General features: G+C 40.3%; 1 pseudogene; it reads left to right on the forward strand.

Annotated features, from left to right (window-relative positions):
- The window catches only part of LOC110434770, a 32,552-nt pseudogene extending 20,413 nt beyond the window's left edge, over positions 1-12,139 (forward strand).

Below are 13,197 nucleotides of genomic sequence, written 5' to 3' on the forward strand. Positions count from 1 at the left end.
AAGGAAGCGGAGGCCGAACGGGGCCAGGCACTGGGCGCCCGCCCAGTTGACCTGGGCGCCCGCCCCCCTCTAGACTCCGTTCGGGACTCTTTTCGCGGACGACGCTCCATCGACCTGAAGGATCAAGGATAATCGTCCAATCAATGTCGGTTTGATCCAACGGCTCATGTTCACTTGAGGGGACTATAAAACCAAACCCCCTGGCCCCTGGAGGAGACAAGTTCATCATAGAGTTGAGAGCAGCCCTCGAAAGAATACCTCTCCTCTAAATAAAACTTCTTTTTAGGCTTAGCATCCAATGTAAGTAGAAATAGATCTTCTAGTTTCTACTAGATTGAGAGAGATAGAGTGGAGGTGTCGGTGTCTACTCCGAGCTTGTACCTGTGGGATCAAGTTGTCCTAACCCGAGGCTTGCTCCTAGGATTGTTCAGTATTTCGACTTCTAAATTCTAGTAAGTTCTTGTTTTATTGTTCTTTTGGTTTATGAGTTTACTTTAATCTCTTCGCGTAGAGTTTAGAGTAATCATCTCTAGCGTAGACGTGGTGTTTGGGCTAGGATACTCATAGATATTCCCTAACTAGCTAGACCGTGGTAGTAGTGAGGAACGTGACAATTCCGAGTTACCTTTGTAGATCATATCTCGTTAGCAGGAAAGATAGGGTTTATAGGTGCGGGTTGAACAACCTTTGTGGTGTCTAGATTCCGTTAGCCACCCCAATAGAACAGTAGATCATCCTTACCAAGGTTAGAAGGAGATTACGGTTGTAGTCTTCTCTATTTATCACTCACTTCGAGAAACAATCTTTGTTGCCTAAAGGGTTAGTAGTAATAGACCGGGTTAGTCCGATGCACTCTTTCTCCTAGTGGTAAAAAAATAAATACGATACTCTCATAACCTCCCGGGTGAAGTGCTCACCATTATCCGTGCGCTTGCGGATCAATTCCTTATTGCATTCCCAAATATCAACAAGCATTTCTGGCGCCATTGCCGGGGAGAAAGACGGTTTGCTGAGATAACCTTGAGTCTTACTACTAGCTTGTATCTATACTTTTATGTTTTCTTATCTTTTATATTCTGTATTTATTTTCTTTACTCCTACCTTATGGAAAACCAAGATTCTAAATCAATCTACCAATTTGCAACACCTTCGAAAACTAACCTTTTACCATGGGAATCATCACAGCCTATCCAAACATCCCAATATAGGTTAAGTTCTAGGTTGATTGCCATGATTCAAAACCTATATTTTTCGGGAAAGGGAGATGAAAACCCTTACCTTCATATTAGAGATTTTGAGCAAACATGTGATTGTCTTCGCATTGAAGGCATTTCTGATAAAACTTTATGTTGGAAGCTTTTTCCTTTTTCCTTATGGGGAGAAGCTAGACAATGGTACAGTCAGAAGGTAAGTCAACAACGAGGTGAATGGGGAGTTTTACGAGCCAACTTTTGTCTCGATTTTTATTCCCTCGACCGTACCGGCGACCTTAGACTTGAAGTCCTATCTTTTAAAGAAAAAGATAATGAAACTTTGGGAAAATCTTGGAAACATTTTTCCAATCTTTTAGAATCTGGTCCAAACCTTAATCTTGAAGACCCTGTTCTTTTATTTCACTTTTTCGAGGTCTTCAGAAAAATCATAAACAAATGCTACATACAATGTCTAGAGGTTCTTTCTTTCATATCCCTACTGATGAAGCTCGAGTGATCCTAGATAGAATCCTAGAAGCTGAGATAGATAATACCCTTCATGATGAAACCTACGAAGCCGAAGTAGACACTCTGCCAAATTCTTCATCTACTTTAGCTATCCCAAGTTCTGAGCCACAAGAGAAAGAAATTCCACCACCGGACTTCATGCTGGATATAGAATCTGATCTTTTTGCCGATTTTGGAAACATTTCAAACTACCATTCTATTGACAAACCCCAAAACGACCAGTTTAGCATTTATTTACCAAGTGAATATCAATTAAGAGAGCTTATCTCAGTCATGAGTAGCGAGTGGTTGGAGGAATCAGAGCTTTCCTCTGATGTGATCCGTTTGGACACACCCTCTATAACTATACGCTGTGCTTATAATTCTGATCGATTTAATCCTCTCTATAATCCTGTTGTGGGGATCAACATCATGTCTAAATCTTTTGCACTTAAACTATTTAAAAATCTTGTCTTAACCCCCACAACAAAGGTCATAAAGGAATCTTTGGGACGATTAGTCTCCACTCTTGGAATTATTAATGTCCTACCTCTTACGGTAGAAGGCTCCATGGTTCATTTGAACTTCTATATCTTTGATACATGGGACTTCGACCTATTGATAGGACAACCTTTTAGAAGACTCCTTTATGAAAGTCATACTGGAAGGCTACACATTTCTTTTGGAAAAGCTTTTAAAATCCAAATAACAATTTCACACTACTTAAACAATAAGGCCGAGTCATATCTTTTGCCTGATCCTATGGAGGAGGTAAAGGCTGCATCTCTAGAGCTTTTAGATGAATCAGACTTAGAAGAAGAAGCTCCTTTCTTCACAGAAGAAAAAGCCGAACCTTCTGAACCTGAACCCTTAGATGAGTTTACTGAGACACCTAGACCTCCCATAGAGCTTAAAACTTTACCACCCGGTCTTATCTATGCTTTCCTAAACAATAATCTAGAGTTTCCTGTAATCATTAGTGATAAACTCACTCAGGAGGAAACTCTACGATTGATGACCATTCTTTAGAAACATCACTCAGTTTTCGGCTACTCACTCCAAGGTCTTACAGGAACTTTTACGTGCCCATATGGAACTTATGCTTACCGTAGAATGTCTTTTGGGTTAAGTAATGCACCAGCTTCTTTTCAAAGATGCATGATGTCTATATTTTTTGATATGATTGAAGAGATTATGGAAGTTTTCATGGACGATTTCTCTGTTTATGGAAAAACTTTTGATAGTTGTCTTGAAAACTTAGACAAGGTTTTGCAAAGATGTGAAGAAAAGCACTTAGTCCTTAATTGGGAAAATGTCATTTTATGGTTAGGGAAGGAATAGTGCTGGGACACCTAGTGTCTGAAAGAGGTATTGAGGTAGACAATGCTAAAATTGATGTAATTGAACAACTACCTCCACCTGTGAATATAAAAGGAATTCGAAGCTTTCTTAGCCATGTTGGTTTTTATCGCAGATTTATAAAAGATTTTTCATTCATTGCTAGACCACTTACTGTTTTGCTAGCCAAGGATGCTCCTTTCGAATTTGATGATGCAAGTCTAAGAGCAACTCCAGCAGTAGCCCCCAAAACTAGGCCCCTACTTTTAATTTGGGTGCTCTCCCTACTTCTTGGGGCTCAACTTTTTTGCTTCAACTCCAACAGTAGCACCCAAATTTGGGCCCCCAAACATATTCCAGAGAGAATGATAGAAGGGACCCACTCGTCAGTGTCTTTTTATTCTTCCTCTTTCTTCTTCCTTTGGACATGGACATAATTAGAGCATTGAGCCGATATTGTAGGATGTCATCCACATGCAAGGGTAGAGAGAGAGGGAGCATGCGCTGGGGTTAGGACACGCGATGGAGGATGGGGGCTGCCCTGTTGGGCCAACAGGAATGGGGTCTGGGGGAGAAATATGGGTGCCCAGCCAAATATAGGGTCTGGAGTAGGGGCCCTGCTGGAGTAATATTTTTAGACTGGGCACCCATAATTAGCTATTGGGGCTTGAGTAGGGGCCCTGCTGGAGTTGCTCTAACATCTTTCAATTTATTAAAGAAAGCACTCATCTCTGCACCAATCATTCAACCCCCTGATTGGTCGTTGCCTTTTGAAATTATGTGTGATGCTAGTGATTATGCTGTGGGGGCAGTTTTTGGATAAACTAAAAATAAGAAGCATCATGCAATTGCTTATGCCAGTAAAACTTTGACAGGAGCTCAACTTAATTATGCAACCACAGAAAAAGAGCTTCTGGCTGTTGTATTTTCCATTGATAAATTTAGATCTTATTTAGTTGGAGCTAAAATAATTGTTTACACTAATCATGCTGCACTAAAATATTTGCTCACTAAAAAAGATGCTAAACCTCGCCTGATTAGACGGATCTTATTACTCCAAGAATTTGACTTAGAAATAAAAGATAAAAAGAAAATTCTGTTGCTGATCACTTGTCTAGAATGTATTTTAAGAGTCCACAGGAAACCCCCATCAATGATTCACTCCGAGACGACTTGCTCTACGGGATTCACAGGTCTGACCCCTGGTATGCAGATAATGTTAATTTTATGGTTTCAGGGTATGTACCACAAGGAGCAAACAAGAAGAAGCTTATTCAAGAAAGTCGTTCACATATATGGGATGAGCCATACCTCTTCCGGGTATGCTCTGATGGCTTACTCAGGAGATGTGTGACCATTGAGGAAGGATGGAAGATCATCAATAGATGTCATTCATCACCATATGGAGATCATTGTGGAGCATTCGGTACACATTCAAAGATCTGGCAGTGTGGATTCTACTGGCCTACAATGTATGAAGACACGAAGCAATATATCAGAAGATGTGGGCCATGTCAAAGGCACGGAAACATAAACACAAGAGATGCCATGCCACTCACCAACAACCTTCTGATTGAGCTCTTTGATGTCAGGGGAATAGACTATGTGGGTCCATTTCCTGCATCAATGAAGTGTGAGTACATCTTGGTGGCAGTTGACTACGTCTCCAAGTGGGTAGAGGCATTACCTTGCAAGCATGCCGACAACATCAGTTCAAAGAGGATGTTTGAAGAAATTATATTTCCAAGATTTGGAGTTCCCAGAGTAGTGATAAGTGATGGAGGAGCACACTTCATCGACAAACGCTTCAAGCAATATCTATCAAAATATGGAATCCGTCACAACGTCGCTACCCCCTATCATCCTCAGACAAGTGGCCAAGCAGAGACTTCCAATAAGCAAATCAAGAATATTCTTTAGAAGACAGTCAATGAAATGGGAACGACATGGAGAGACAAGTTACTCGATGCACTCTGGGCATACCGGACAGCATACAAGACCCCAATTGGAATGTCTCCATACCAATTGGTGTACGGGAAGACTTGCCACCTACCTGTTGAACTTGAATTCAAAGCACACTGGGCCATAAAGAGATGGAATATGGACCTAGATGTTCCTGGAGATCATAGAAGAATGCAACTATCAAAATTGGAAGAATGGCGAGAGAAAGCATATCACAATTCGAAGATCTACAAAGAAAGAGTCAAAAGGTGGCATGAGAAGAGAATCAAGAAGAAGGAGTTCACACCCGGAGATAAAGTATTACTTTTTAATTCTAGGATGAAGCTTTTCGGGCATGGAAAACTCCGAAGTAAATGGGAAGGACCATTCAAGGTAATTAATTCATCATCCCACGGAGATATCACACTTCAAAATGATGAAGGTACGTTATTCAAGGTAAATGGTCAACGTCTTAAATTATTTTTAGAGCCTAATAAAGAATTAGAAGAAATAGACGTAGTCCATTTTTTTCTTCCCATGGAGAATTAGAGCCCGACCTTTTTAGTCTAATGTTTTTGGATCATATATATATTTTCCTAATTAAGTGTGCATCTAGAAATACGCTCGAGGAAGCGGGCCCGCAGCGGAGACACACAGAGGGCGGGCGCCCTGATCAAGTGGGCGGGCGCCCAGCCCCTGTTCCCCTTCGGTCCCGATTTTCTCTATTATGGAAAATACACTTATGGTAATCCGAATAATCCCTCAGATAGAAAGTTTCTCACGCACATCGACGGGAGCAACCAGAACAACCCCTAGAGGCACTTTTTGACCGCTATATAAACAGACCCCTGACATCAGTTTTCAAACACCAATCCACCAAGCCTTTTCTTCTTCTTCAGTTAGAGCTTGATTAGTCCCTCGCTGCTCCAATGGCCAAGAAGTTCCATGATGATTGGGAAGTCGTCCCCTTCAACCTAAACATGGAGCCTGTGGAAGACCCCGATGCCCGTGCTCTCGTCCCGGCCAACACAGAGCGACAGCTAGAAGCCATGCCATTACGCCAACGCAGCTCCGCCCAATCCTATCATGCTCAACCAGTTCTCACCGCACCGCCACAACCCCTACTCCTCAAGGGATCATCATCCAAGACGAAGACCACCATCAAAGTGCCAACCGGCACGAGGATCATTCCGCCCAGACCCAATGAGAGGGTCGTTGGAGTCAAGACCAACCGAAGCGGCGTGATCAGTAGCATTCGCTACACTACGGAGGAGGAAAGGCCTTACTTCGAAGGGATTAGAGCAGCCAAAGTCCGTTTCATCCCTCCAAAGGCAGCCCCAAAGCACGCTCTCAATGCTTTTGAAACACCTCCCAAGCGTCGCAAGACTATAGTAGATATTGATGAGGACGTTCGCAGGCTATACAGAGTCATCATAGACCTCCAGTCCTCAGTTAATTCCCTCACTAGGCAGCTCTCTAACCACAACACTGTTATACTAGGCCTTAGGCAGGATCTTGCTAGTGCCAATAAGAATATTAAGGAGTTAGAGAGCCGCTAAGTTATCTAGATTAGACCTTGAGGCAATGCATCTTAGTCATTTATCTTTAAATTCGGTTTAGGTTTACTATTATCATCAGTTTTTTACTATTGTCATCAGTTTGCTACTAGTCTTTTGTAATAAATGCCTCAAGATTAACAAAGAGTATTATTATTATTATTATTATTATTATTATTATTATTATTATTATTATTATTATTATTATTATTATTATTATTATTATGTCTTGTGTGTCTCTACTTTATTCTTGTGCAAGAAAGCAGAAAACAAGTATGGGGGAGATCCCTCGACATGCCAAACACACTTCGACTACACCACTCCACGATTCAGGTACACACTCTGCACACTTTACACATACACATATATATCTTGGATTATGCAGAATACTGTTTCTGACAAGATTAAAATGTTTCTAATCATGATTAATGTCACTCTATGATATTTCCTGAAACTTGCAATTATTAAAAATCATTTTAAAAACCCTGTGTTACTTAAGTCTGTGTGGAATGTGAGATGGTAAAGTATGAGTTTTTTATTCTTGATATCATTGTTGCTTGGAGAATTTATTTCAAAAAATCTTGAAAATTCTAGCTACTATCCTCAGTGTTTTATATGCCTGATAAAACTGAAAATATTAATTATGATTATAAAGGCTATCTACTCTGTATTGAGTTTATTCAAAATGAGTTAGACCCTTGTTGAGAGATTTATCATGCTCCTAAGATCAAGATATTTATTCAGAAAGATTCACTCTTCCGAAGTATTATTGCATTAGAGGCATGGGCTATGCAAAAATAAAGATATTTCAAGGAAATAAAAAGGAGCAAGTGCTCGATAACCTCGTAGAAAAATGGACGAGTGTCCGGCAGTAGAATTAGGGGTACCTCGGTATCCACTTGAAAAAAAGAAGAAGAAAAAGAAAATGATAGCCCATGGTCCCTCTAATAAGCAATATGCCAGCAAGAGTTGACAAAGTTTTTAACTTCCAAAGTCTTTGATCTAAGAGTATGGCATTCCCCTCATCGGATCCCGTTTTGATCAGGCAATAAATGCAAAGTAAGTATGCTTGAGAATTTTTGCAAATTAAAACAGCCTCAGTGAGATATATAAAAGATAATGAGTAATCTGAGAGAACCTATGAGGATAAAAGGTTTGCTAACTTTCTTTCAAAAAATATACAAAAACTCCAAGTGAAAGGATTAAAAAGAAAGGATCTTTACTCTTAACCATATACTTCCCTGACTATAGTACACAGTGGATTTTAACACCCTGCAGTTATGAAGAGAATGTTTTAAAATGTTTTACCCCAGATATTGTTCTTAACCATCCTTTTCTCGAGGACGAGTAAAAGCCTAAGTATGGGGGTATTTGTTGATGGTTCTTAAGTATCAATTTTAATTATCAAATAAACAATAGAAAGGACCAGTATGCAACCAACACCTAGAATTAGGGGTTGATCTGACAGAATTCCACGAGTTTTGTTGTTTATCTGTTTCTGCAGGGGGTTATCAGGAAATAAGGAAGAGAGGCCCACATGTTGGGATTACATAGAGATATCAACGCACCGCGCAATTTTCTACCACCTAGAAGACTCCAGAAGCCACGGGAAGGAAGCGGAGGCCGAACGGGGCCAGGCACTGGGTGCCCGCCCAGTTGACCTGGGCGCCCACCCCCCTCTGGACTCCGTTCGAAACTCTTTTCACGGACGACACTCCACCGACCTAAAGGATCAAGGATAACTGTCCAATCAATGTCTGTTTGATCCAATGGCTCACGTTCACTTGAGAGGACTATAAAACCAGACCCCCTGGCCCCTGGAGGAGACAAGTTCATCACAGTGTTGAGAGGAGCCCTCAAAGGAATACCTCTCCTCTAAATAAAATTTCTTTTTAGGCTTAGCATCCAATATAAGTAGAAATAGATCTTCTAGTTTCTACTAGATTGAGAGAGATAGAGTGGAGGCGTAGATCGGAGGAAGCCCGGCCTGTCGGTGTCTACTCCGAGCTTGTACCTGTGGGATCAAGTTCTCCTAACCCAAGGCTTGCTCCTAGGATTCTTCAGTATTTCGACTTCTAAATTCTAGTAAGTTCTTGTTTTATTGTTCTTTTGGTTTATGAGTTTACTTTAATCTCTTCGCGTAGAGTTTAGAGTAATCATCTCTAGCGTAGACGTGGTAGTAGTGAGGAACGTGACAATTCTGAGTTACCTGTGTAGACCATATCTCGTTAGCAGGAAGGATATGGTTTATAGGTGCGGGTTGAACATCCTTTGTGGTGTCTAGATTCCGTTAGCCTCCCCAATAGAACAGTAGATCATCCTTACCAAGGTTAGAAGGAGATTACGGTTGTAGTCTTCTCTATTTATCACTCACATTGAGAAATATTCTTTGTTGCCTAAAGGGTTAGTAGTAATAGACTGGGTTAGTCAGATGCGCTCTTTCTCCTAGTTGTAAAAAAATAAATACGATACTCTTGATAACCTCCCGGGTGAAGTGCTCACCGATATCCGTGCGCTTGCGGATCAATTCCTTATTGCGTTCCCAAATATCAACAAGCATTTCTGGCGCCGTTGCCGGGGAGAAAGATGGTTTGCTGAGATAACCTTGAGTCTTACTACTAGCTTGTATCTATACTTTTATCTTTTCTTATCTTTTATATTCTGTATTTATTTTCTTTACTCCTACCTTATGGAAAACAAAGATTCTAAATCAATCTACCAATTTGCAACACCTTCGGAAACTTACCTTTTACCATGGGAATCATCACAGCCTATCCAAACATCTCAGTATAGGTTAAGTTCTAGGTTGATTGCCATGATTCAAAACCTATCTTTTTCGGGAAAGGAAGACGAAAACCCTTACCTTCATATTAGAGATTTTGAGCAAACATGTGATTGTCTTCGCATTGAAGGCATTTCTGATAAAACTTTATGTTGGAAGCTTTTTCCTTTTACCATAAGGGGAGAAGCTAGTCAATGGTACAGTCAGAAGGAAAGTCAACAACGAGGTGAATGGGGAGTTTTACGAGTCAACTTTTGTCTAGATTTTTATTCCCTCGACCGTATCGGCGACCTTAGACTCGAAGTCCTATCTTTTAAACAAAAAGATAATGAAACTTTGGGAAAATCCTGGAAACATTTTTTCTTATCTTTTAGAATCTAGTCCAAACCTTAATCTTGAAGACCCTGTTCTTTTATTTCACTTTTTTTGAGGTCTTTGGAAAAATCATAAACAAATGCTACATACAATGTCTAGAGGTTCTTTCTTTCGTATCCCTACTGATGAAGCTAGAGTGATCCTAGATAGAATCCTAGAAGCTGAGATGGATAATATCCTTCATGATGAAACCTACGAAGCCGAAGTATACACTCTGCCAAATTCTTCATCTACTTTAGCTATCCCAAGTTCTGAGCCACAAGAGGAAGAAATTCCACCACCGGACTTCATGCTGGATATAGAATCTGATCTTTTTGCCGAATTTGGAAATATTTCAAACTACCATTGTATTGACAAACCCCAAAACGGCCAGTTTAGCATTTATTTACCAAGTGAATATCAATTAAGAGAGCTTATCTCAGTCATGAGTAGCGAGCGGTTGGAGGAATCAGAGCTTTCCTCTGATGTGATCCGTTTGGACACACCCTCTATAACTATACGCTGTGCTTATAATTCTGATCGATTTAATGCTCTCTATAATCCTGTTGTGGGGATCAACATCATGTCTGAATCTTTTGCACTTAAACTATTTAAAAATCTTGTCTTAACCCCCACAACAAAGGTCATAAAGGAATCTCCGGGACGATTAGTCCCCAGTCTTGGAATTATTAATGTCCTACCTCTTACGGTAGAAGGCTCCATGGTTCATTTGAACTTCTATATCTTTGATACATGGGACTTCGACCTGTTGATAGGACAACTTTTTAGAAGACTCCTTTATGAAGGTCATACTGGAAGGCTACACATTTCTTTTGGAAAAGCTTTTAAAATCCCAATAACAATTTCACACTCCTTAAACAATAAGGCCGAGTCATATCTTTTGCCTGATCCTATGGAGGAGGTAAAGGCTGCATCTCTAGAGCTTTTAGATGAATCAGACTTAGAAGAAGAAGCTCCTTTCTTCACAGAAGAAAAAGCCGAACCTTCTGAACCTGAACCCTTAGATGAGTTTGCAGAGACACCTAGACCGCCCATAGAGCTTAAAACTTTACCACCCGGTCTTATCTATGCTTTCCTAAACAATAATCCAGAGTTTCCTGTAATCATTAGTGATAAACTCACTCAGGAGCAAACTCTACGATTGATGACCATTCTTAAGAAACATCACTCAGTTTTCGGCTACTCACTCCAAGATCTTACAGGAATCAGTCCTATGATTTATACCCATCGTATTCCAACACATCCTTCTGTTTCACCTTCTCGAGAACCCCAACGTAGACTTAACAACACTATGAGAGAGGTAGTTAAAAAGGAAGTTATAAAGTTGCTGCATGCAGGGATTATATATCCTGTGCCGCATAGTGAGTGGGTGAGCCCAGTTCAAGTTGTGCCTAAAAAGGGAGGCATGACTGTTATTATGAATGAAAAGAATGAGCTCATTCCGCAACGCACCGTCACAGGATGACGGATGTGCATAGACTATAGAAAACTGAACAAAGCCACGAGAAAAGATCATTTTCCTTTACCTTTCATAGATGAGATGCTAGAGCGATTAGCGAACCATTCGTTCTTCTATTTCTTAGATGGATATTCAGGGTATCATCAGATCCTGATCAAAGCAAAACCACTTTTACGTGCCCATATGGAACTTATGCTTACCGTAGAATGTCTTTTGGGTTAAGTAATGCACCAGCTTCTTTTCAAAGATGCATGATGTCTATATTTTCTAATATGATTGAAGAGATTATGGAAGTTTTCATGGATGATTTCTCTATTTATGGAAAAACTTTTGATAGTTGTCTTGAAAACTTAGACAAGGTTTTACAAAGATGTGAAGAAAGGCACTTAGTCCTTAATTGGGAAAATGTCATTTTATGGTTAGGAAAGGAATAGTGCTGGGACACCTAGTGTCTGAAAGAGGTATTGAGGTAGACAAAGCTAAATTTGAAGTAACTGAACAACTACCTCCACCTGTGAATATAAAAGGAATTCGAAGCTTTCTTGGCCATGATGGTTTTTATCGCAGATTTATAAAAGATTTTTCATTCGTTGCTAGACCACTTACTCTTTTGCTAGCCAAGGATGCTCCTTTCGAATTTGATGATGCATGTCTAACATCTTTCAATTTATTAAAGAAAGCACTCATCTCTGCACCAATCATTCAACCCCCTAATTGGTCGTTGCCTTTTGAAATTATGTGTGATGCTAGTGATTATGCTGTGGGGGCAGTTTTGGGATAAACTAAAAATAAAAAGCATCATGCAATTGCTTATGCCAGTAAAACTTTGACAGGAGCTCAACTTAATTATGCAACCACTGAAAAAGAGCTTCTGGTTGTTGTCTTTGCCATTGATGAATTTAGATCTTATTTAGTTGGAGCTAAAATAATTGTTTACACTGATCATGCTGCACTAAAATATTTGCTCACTAAAAAATATGCTAAACCTCGCCTGATTAGATGGATCTTATTACTCCAAGAATTTGACTTAGAAATAAAAGATAAAAAGAAAATTATGTTGCTGATCACTTGTCTAGAATGTATTTTAAGAGTCCACAGGAAACCCCCATCAATGATTCACTCCGGGACGACAAGCTCTACGGGATTAACAGGTCTGACCCCTGGTATGCAGATATTGTTAATTTTATGGTTTCAGGGTATGTACCACCAGAAGCAAACAAGAAGAAGCTTATTCAAGAAAGTCGTTCACATATATGGGATGAGCCATACCTCTTCCGGGTATGCTCTGATGGCTTACTCAGGAGATGTGTGACCACTGAGGAAGGATGGAAGATCATCGACACATGTCATTCATCACCATATGGAGGTCATTATGGAGCATTCTGTACACATTCAAAGATCTAGCAGTGTGGATTCTACTGGCCTACAATGTATGAAGACACGAAGCAATATATCAGAAGATGTGGGCCATGTCAAAGGCACGGCAACATAAACACAAGAGATGCCATGCCACTCACCAACAACCTTCAGATTGAGCTCTTTGATGTCTGGGGAATAGACTATATGGGTCCATTTCCTCCATCAAAGAAGTGTGAGTACATCTTGGTGGCAGTTGACTACGTCTCCAAGTGGGTAGAGGCATTACCTTGCAAGCATACCGACAACATCAGTTCAAAGAGGATGTTTGAAGAAATTATATTTTCAAGATTTGGAGTTCCCAGAGTAGTGATAAGTGATGCAGGAGCACACTTCATCGACAAACGCTTCAAGCAATATCTATCAAAATATGGAATCCGTCACAACGTCGCTACCCCCTATCATCCTCAGACAAGTGGCCAAGCAGAGACTTCCAATAAGCAAATCAAGAATATCCTTCAGAAGACAGTCAATGAAATGGGAACGGCATGGAGAGACAAGTTACCCGATGCACTCTGGGCATATCGGACAGCATACAAGACCCCAATTGGAATGTCTCCATACCAATTGTTGTACGGGAAGACTTGCCACCTACCTGTTGAACTAGAATTCAAAGCACACTAGGTCATA

This window comes from Sorghum bicolor, chromosome 4, assembly GCF_000003195.3.
Source record: "Sorghum bicolor cultivar BTx623 chromosome 4, Sorghum_bicolor_NCBIv3, whole genome shotgun sequence".
NCBI lineage: Eukaryota > Viridiplantae > Streptophyta > Magnoliopsida > Poales > Poaceae > Sorghum > Sorghum bicolor.